The 8,412-nt window shown below is 54.0% G+C and overlaps 1 pseudogene; it reads left to right on the top strand.

Moving 5' to 3' along the window:
* The first annotated feature begins 356 nt into the window (after positions 1-356).
* LOC148152010 (uncharacterized) lies at positions 357-6,850 on the top strand (annotated as a pseudogene).
* Positions 6,851-8,412: the final 1,562 nt, after the last annotated feature.

The following is an 8,412-nucleotide window of genomic DNA, read 5'->3' as shown; positions in this document are numbered from 1 at the left end:
CTCAGTGCAGCATAACCTCAGTGCAGCGTACACTCAGTGCAGCATAACCTCAGTGCAGCATAACCTCAGTGCAGTGTGCTCTCAGTGCAGCGTACCCTCATTGCAGCATATTTTTGGTGCAGCGTACCCTCAGTGTAGTGTACCCTCAGTGCAGCGTGCACTCTATGCAGTCTGCCGTTAGTGCAGCATACCCTCAGCCCAACCTACCCTCAGTGCAGTGTACCCTCAGTGCAGCGTACCCTCTGTGCTGTGTACCCTCAGTGCAGCGTACCCTTAGTGCAGTGTACCCTAAGTGCAGTGTACCCTCAGTGCAGCATACCCTCAGTGCTACATAACCTTAGTGCAGTGTACCCTCGATGCAGCATACTCTCAGTGAAGCGTACGCTCAGTGCAGTGTACCCACAGTGAAGCTTACCCTTGGTACAGCATACTCTCAGTGCTGCGTAACTTCAGTGCAGCGTACCCTCAGTGCAGCATGCTCTCAGTGCAGAGTACCCTCAGTTAAGCGTACCCTTGGTGCAGTATACTCTCAGTGAAGTGTACCCTCAGTGCAGTGTACCCTCAGTTCAGCAAACCCACAGTGCAGCATAACCTCAGTGCAGCATGCTTTCACTGCAGAGTACCCTCTGTGCAACGTATCTCCGGTGTAGCATATCCACAGTGCAGCCTACCTTCAGTGCAGCGGACCCACAGTGCAGCGTACCTTCAGTGCAGCGTACACTCAATGCAGCATAACCTCAGGGATGTGTACCCTCAGTGCAGCGTACCCTCAGTGCAGTGTACCCAAAGTGCAGTGTACCCTTGGTGCAGCATACTCTCAAAAAAGCATACACTCAGTGCAGTGTACCCTCAGTTCAGCAAACCCTCAGTGCAGCATCACCTCAGTGCAGCATACCTTCACTTCAGTGTACCCTCAGTGCTGCGTACTCTCAGTGCAGCAACCCTCAGTACTGCATAACCTTAGTGCAGTGTACTCTCAGTGAAGCGTACCCTCAGTGCAGTGTATCCACAGTGAAGCTTACCCTTGGTACAGCATACTCTCAGTGATGTGTACTCTCAGTGCAGTGTACCCTCAGTTCAGCAAACCCACAGTGCAGCATACCCTCAGTGCAGCATGCTTTCACTGCAGAGTACCCTCTGTGCAGCGTACTCCAGTGTAGCGTACCCTCAGTGCAGTGCACCTTCAGTGCAGCGGACCCACAGAGCAGCGTACCTTCAGTGCAGTGTACCCTCAGTGTGGCGTACACTCAGTGCAGCACAACCTCAGGGCTGTGTACCCACAGTGCAGCGTGCTTTCAGTGCAGCGTGCTCTCAGTGCAGCGTACCCTCAGTGCAGCGTACCCTTGGTGCAGCATACTCTCAGTATGGCGTACCCTCAGTGCAGCGTGCTCTCAGTGCAGCATACCCTCAGTGCAGCATAACCTCAGTGCAGCGTACCCTCAGTGCAGCATGCTCTCAGTGCAGTGTACCCTCAGTGCAGCAAACCCACAGTGCAGCATACCCTCAGTGCAGCATGCTCTCACTGCAGAGTACCCTCTGTGCAGCGTATCTCCAGTGTAGCGTACCCACAGTGCAGCCTACCTTCAGTGCAGCGGACCCACAGTGCAGCGTACCTTCAGTGTAGTGTACCCTCAGTGCAGCGTGCTCTCAGTGCAGTGTACCTTCAGTGCAGCGTAACCTCAGTGCAGCATACCCTCAGTGCAGTGTACTCTCAGTGCAGCGTACTCTCAGTATGGCGTACCCTCAGTGCAGCGTGCTCTCAGTGCAGTATACCCTCAGTGCAGCGTACTCTCAGTGAAGTGTACACTCAATGCAGTGTGCCCTCAGTGCAGTGTACCCTCAGTTCAGCAAACCCACAGTGCAGCATACCCTCAGTGCAGCATGCTCTCACTGCAGAGTACCCTCTGTGCAGCGTATCTCCAGTGTAGCGTACCCACAGTGCAGCCTACCTTCAGTGCAGCGGACCAACAGTGCAGCGTACCTTCAGTGTAGTGTACCCTCAGTGCAGCATACACTCAATGCAGCATAACCTCAGCGATGTGTACCCTCAGTGCAGCGTGCTCTCAGTGCAGTGTACCCTCAGTGCAGTGTACCCAAAGTGCAGTGTACACTTGGTGCAGCATACTCTCAAAATAGCATACACTCAGTGCAGTGTACCCTTAGTTCAGCAAACACTCAGTGCAGCATCACCTCGATGCAGCATACCTTGACTTCAGTGTACCCACAATGCAGTGTATCTTCAGTGCAGCGTACTCTCAGTGCAGCATACCTTCTGTGCAGCGTGCCCTTGTTGCAGCATACTCTCAGTGTAGTGTACCCTCAATGCAGTTTACCCTCAGTGCAGCAAACCCTCTGTGGTGTAAAATTCCAAGCAGTGGAATGTGGTGAAACGGTTAAAAATTATGTCCCAATACATGTGTGAATCTAACCGGAATGGAGGTGTTGCTTAGTCCCGTGTGAATCTTATTACACACCTCCCCGTGTGAATCTTCTTATCTGTATGTAACCAGAATGGAATGTGTTTTTTAGCCTTGCTCTGCTGTTCACATGAATGTTTATATCTGGAAAAGAGTATATCAGCTGGAAAAGTCTCCAGTTCGGTGAGTCTGCTCCGGGGTTACGTTTAACCGCCGAGCGTGGGTTGTTGGCAACCGCTCTACGAGAACTGACGGCTCCCAGTTCCGGTAACATGTAGAGTGAGTATAAGCCAGACCCGTTGTGGCGACGCTGCGGGGAATAAAATGCCCATATTCTAGCAGACTCGCCTCTTGGTCGTTTGTTCTGTGTCAGACTACTCTCCTACGAACCTGACCTTGAGAATTTTTTAAAACACCCTCAGTGCAGCGTACCCTCAGTGCAGTGTACCCAAAGTGCTGTGTACCCTTGGTGCAGCATACTCTCAAAAAAGCATAGCCTCAGTGCAGTGCACCCTCAGTTCAGCAAACCCTCAGTGCAGCATCACCTCAGTGCAGCATACCTTCACTTCAGTGTACCCTCAGTGCAGTGTACCCTCAGTGCAGTGTACTCTCAGTGCAGCAAACCCTCAGTGCAGCGTACTATCAGTGCAGAGTACCCTTAGTGCAGCGTACCCTCAGTGCAGCGTACCCTCAGTGCAGCGTACCCTCAGTGCAGTGTACCCAAAGTGCAGTGTACCCTTGGTGCACCATACTCTCAAAAAAGCTTACCCTCAGTGCAGCATCACGTCAGTGCAGCATACCTTCACTTCAGTGTACCCTCAGTGCAGTGTACCTTCAGTGCAGCGTACTCTCAGTGCAGCGTACCCTCAGTGCAGCGTACTTTCAGTGCAGAGTACCCTCAGTGCAGTGTACCCTCAGTGAAGTGTACCCACAATGCAGCGTAACCTTGGTGCAGCATACTCTCAGTGAAGTGTATCCTCAGTGCAGTGTACCCTCAGTGCAGCAAACCCACAGTTCAGCATACCCTCAGTGCAGCATGCTCTCACTGCAGTGTATCTCCAGTGTAGCATACCCATAGTGCAGCCTACCTTCAGTGCAGCGGACAAACAGTGCAGCGTACCTTCAGTGTAGTGTACACTCAGTGCAGCATAACCTCAGTGCAGCGTACCCTCAGTGCAGCGTACCCTCAGTGCAGCGTACCCTTGGTGCAGCATCCTCTCAGTATGGCGTACCCTCAGTGCAGCGTGCTCTCAGTGCAGCGTACCCTCAGTGCAGCATATCCTTGGTGCAGCAAACCCACAGTGCAGCATACCCTCAGTGCAGCATGCTTTCACTGCAGAGTACCCTCTGTGCAGTGTACTCCAGTGTAGCGTACCCTCAGTGCAGTGTACCTTCAGTGCAGCGGACCCACAGTGCAGCGTACCTTCAGTGCAGTGTACCCTCAGTGTGGCATACACTCAGTGCAGCATAACCTCAGGGCTGTGTACCCTCAGTGCAGCGTGCTCTCAGTGCAGCGTACCCTCAGTGCAGCGTACCCTCAGTGCAGTATACCCTCGGTGCAGCGTACCCTCAGTGCAGCATACCCTCGGTGCAGCAAACCCTCAGCGCAGCATGCTCTCAGTGCAGTGTTAACCTCAGTGCAGCGTACCGTCAGTGCAGCATACCCTCAGTGCAGCGTAACCTCAGTGCAGCATACCCTCAGTGCAGCGTACCTTCTGTGCAGCGTGCCATTGTTGCAGCATACTCTCAGTGTAGCGTACCCTCAGTGCAGTTTACCCTCAGTGCAGCGTACCCTCAGTGCAGTGTACCCTCAGTGCAGTGTACCCAAAGTGCAGTGTACCCTTGGTGCAGCAAATTCTCAAAAAAGCGTACCCTCAGTGCAGTGTACTCTCAGTTCAGCAAACCCTCAGTGCAGCATACTCTCAGTGCAGCATACCCTCAGTGCAGTGTACCCTCAGTGAAGACTACCCTCAGTGAAGTGTACCCACAGTGCAGCGTACCCTTGGTGCAGCATAATCTCAGTGAAGTGTACCCTCAGTGCAGCGTACCCTCAGTGCAGCAAACCCACAGTGCAGCATACCCTCAGTGCAGCATGCTCTCACTGCAGAGTACCCTCTGTGCAGCGTATCTCCGGTGTAGCGTACCCACAGTGCAGCCTACCTTCAGTGCAGCGGACCCACAGTGCAGCGTACCTTCAGTGTAGTGTACCCTCAGTGCAGCGTACACTCAATGCAGCATAACCTCAGGGATGTGTTCCCACAGTGCAGCATGCTCTCAGTGCAGCGTACCCTCAGTGCAGTGTACCCAAAGTGCAGTGTACCCTTGGTGCAGCATACTCTCAAAAAAGCTTACCCTCAGTGCAGCGTACCCTCAGTGCAGCATCACCTCAGTGCAGCATACCCACAGTGCAGCGTACCCTCAGTGCAGTGTACCCAAAGTGCAGTGTACCTTCTGTGCAGCATAACCTCAGTGCAGCGAACCCTCAGTGCAGCGTACCCTCAGTGCAGTGTACCTTCTGTGCAGCGTGGCCTTGTTGCAGCATACTCTCAGTGTAGCGTACCCTCAGTGCAGTTTACCCTCAGTGCAGCGTACCCTCAGTGCAGCGTACCCTCAGTGCAGCATAACCTCAGTGCAGCGTACCCTCAGTGCAGTGTACCCTCAGTGCAGTGTACCCAAAGTGCAGTGTACCCTTGGTGCAGCATACTCTCAAAAAAGCGTACCCTCAGTGCAGCATACTCTCAGTTCAGCAAACCCTCAGTGCAGCATCACCTCAGTGCAGCATACCTTCACTTCAGTGTACCCTCAGTGCAGTGTACCCTCAGTGCAGTGTACCCTCAGTGCAGTGTACCTTCAGTGCAGCATACTCTCAGTGCAGTGTACCCTCAGTGCAGCGTACCCTCAGTGCAGCGTACCCTCAGTGCAGTGTACTCTCAGTGCAGCAAACCGTCAGTGCAGCATACTCTCAGTGCAGTATACCCTCAGTGCATTGTACCCTCAGTGAAGACTACCCTCAGTGAAGTGTACCCACAGTGCAGCGTACCCTTGGTGCAGCATAATCTCAGTGAAGTGTACCCTCAGTGCAGTGTACCCTCAGTGCAGCAAACCCTCAGTGCAGCATGCTCTCACTGCAGAGTACCCTCTGTGCAGCGTATCTCCAGTGTAGCGTACCCACAGTGCAGCCTACCTTCAGTGCAGCGGACCCTCAGTGCAGTGTACCCTCAGTTCAGCAAACCCTCAGTGCAGCATCACCTCAGTGCAGCATACCTTCACTTCAGTGTACCTTCAGTTCAGCGTACCCTCAGTGCAGTGTACCCTCAGTGCAGTGTACCTTCAGTGCAGCCTACCTTCAGTGCAGCGGACCCACAGTGCAGCGTACCTTCAGTGCAGTGTATCCTCAGTGCACCGTACACTCAATGCAGCATAACCTCAGGGATGTGTACCCTCAGTGCAGCGTGCTCTCAATGCAGCGTACCCTCAGTGCAGTGTACCCAAAGTGCAGTATACCCTTGGTGCAGCATACTCTCAAAAAAGCGAACCCTCAGTGCAGTGTACCCTCAGTTCACCAAAACCTCAGTGCAGTATCACGTCAGTGCAGCATACCTTGACTTCAGTGTACCCTCAGTGCAGCGAAACCTCAGTGCAGCGTGCTCTCAGTGCAGCGTACCCTCAGTGCAGTTTTTCCTTGGTGCAGCGTACCTTTAGTGCAGTGTACCCTCAGTGCAGTGTACCCTCAGTGCAGTGTACCCTCAGTGCAGCGTACCCTCTGTGCAGTGTACCCTCAGAGCAGCGTACCCTCTGTGCCGTGTACCCTCAGTCCAGCGTACCCTTGGTGCAGTGTACCCTCAGTCCAGCGTACCCTTGGTGCAGTGTACCCTATGTGCAGTGTACCCTCAGTGCAGCGTACCCTCAGTGCAGTGTACCCTCAGTGCAACGTACCCTCAATGCAACGTGCTCTCAGTGCAGCGTACCCTAAGTGCAGTGTACCGTCAGTGCAGCATACCCTCAGGTCAGCGTACCCTCAGTGCAGGGTTCCTTGTGCAGTGTACCCTCAGTGTAGTGTACCCTCAGTGCAGGGTACCTTGTGCAGTGTACCCTCAGTGTAGTGTACCCTCAGTCCAGCGTACCCTTGGTGCAGTGTACCCTACGTGCAGTGTGCACTCTGTGCAGTCTGCCGTCAGTGCAGCATACCCTCAGTGCAGCGTACTCTCAGTGCAGTGTACCCTCAGTGCAGCGTACCCTCTGTGCAGCGTACCCTCAGTTCAGCGTACCCTCAGTGTAGTGTACCCTCAGTCCAGCGTACCCTTGGTGCAGTGTACCCTAAGTGCAGTGTACCCTCAGTGCAGCGTACCCTCTGTGCAGCGTTCCCTCAGTGCAGTGTACCCTCAGTGCAGCATACCCTCAATGCAATGTGCTCTCAGTGCAGCGTACCCTAAGTGCAGTGTACCCTCAGTGCAGCGTACTCTCAGTTCAGCGTACCCTCAGTACAGCGTACCCTCAGTGCAGCGTACCCTCAATGCAGTGTACCCTCAGTGCAGCGTACCCTCTGTGCATTGTACCCTCAGTCCAGCGTACCATCAGTGCAGTGTACCCTCAGTGTAGCATACCCTCAGTGCAGGGTACCCTCAGTGCAGTGTACCCTCAGTGCAGGGTACCCTCAGTGCAGTGTACCCTCAGTGCAGCATACCCTCAATGCAGGGTACCCTCAGTGCAGTGTACCCTCAATGCAGGGTACCCTCAGTGCAGCATACCCTCAGTGCAGCATACCCTTAGTGCAGTGTACCCTCAGTGCAGCGTACCCTTAGTGCAGTGTACCCTCAGTGCAGGGTACCCTCAGTGCAGCATATCTTCAGTGCAGTGCACCCTCAATGCAATGTACCATCAGTGCAGGGTACCCACAATGCAGTATACCCTCGGTGCAGCGTACCCTCAGTGCAGCATACCCTCGGTGCAGCAAACCCTCAGCGCAGCATAACCTCAGTGCAGCATAACCTCAGTGCAGTGTACCCTCAGTGCAGCATGCTCTCAGTGCAGTGTACCCTCAGTGCAGCGTACACTCAATGCAGCATAACCTCAGGGATGTGTTCCCACAGTGCAGCATGCTCTCAGTGCAGCGTACCCTCAGTGCAGTGTACCCAAAGTGCAGTGTACCCTTGGTGCAGCATACTCTCAAAAAAGCTTACCCTCAGTGCAGCGTACCCTCAGTGCAGCATCACCTCAGTGCAGCATACCCACAGTGCAGCGTACCCTCAGTGCAGTGTACCCAAAGTGCAGTGTACCTTCTGTGCAGCATAACCTCAGTGCAGCGAACCCTCAGTGCAGCGTACCCTCAGTGCAGTGTACCTTCTGTGCAGCGTGGCCTTGTTGCAGCATACTCTCAGTGTAGCGTACCCTCAGTGCAGTTTACCCTCAGTGCAGCGTACCCTCAGTGCAGCGTACCCTCAGTGCAGCATAACCTCAGTGCAGCGTACCCTCAGTGCAGTGTACCCTCAGTGCAGTGTACCCAAAGTGCAGTGTACCCTTGGTGCAGCATACTCTCAAAAAAGCGTACCCTCAGTGCAGCATACTCTCAGTTCAGCAAACCCTCAGTGCAGCATCACCTCAGTGCAGCATACCTTCACTTCAGTGTACCCTCAGTGCAGTGTACCCTCAGTGCAGTGTACCCTCAGTGCAGTGTACCTTCAGTGCAGCATACTCTCAGTGCAGTGTACCCTCAGTGCAGCGTACCCTCAGTGCAGCGTACCCTCAGTGCAGTGTACTCTCAGTGCAGCAAACCGTCAGTGCAGCATACTCTCAGTGCAGTATACCCTCAGTGCATTGTACCCTCAGTGAAGACTACCCTCAGTGAAGTGTACCCACAGTGCAGCGTACCCTTGGTGCAGCATAATCTCAGTGAAGTGTACCCTCAGTGCAGTGTACCCTCAGTGCAGCAAACCCTCAGTGCAGCATGCTCTCACTGCAGAGTACCCTCTGTGCAGCGTATCTCCAGTGTAGCGTA

The sequence above is a fragment of the Chiloscyllium plagiosum genome, unplaced genomic scaffold (assembly GCF_037043375.1).
Source record: "Chiloscyllium plagiosum isolate Xiang-an unplaced genomic scaffold, Cpla_swu_hap1 HiC_scaffold_2, whole genome shotgun sequence".
NCBI lineage: Eukaryota > Metazoa > Chordata > Chondrichthyes > Orectolobiformes > Hemiscylliidae > Chiloscyllium > Chiloscyllium plagiosum.
The sequence above is the reverse complement of the archived record's forward strand: the minus strand, read 5'-3'. Positions and strand labels throughout refer to the sequence as shown.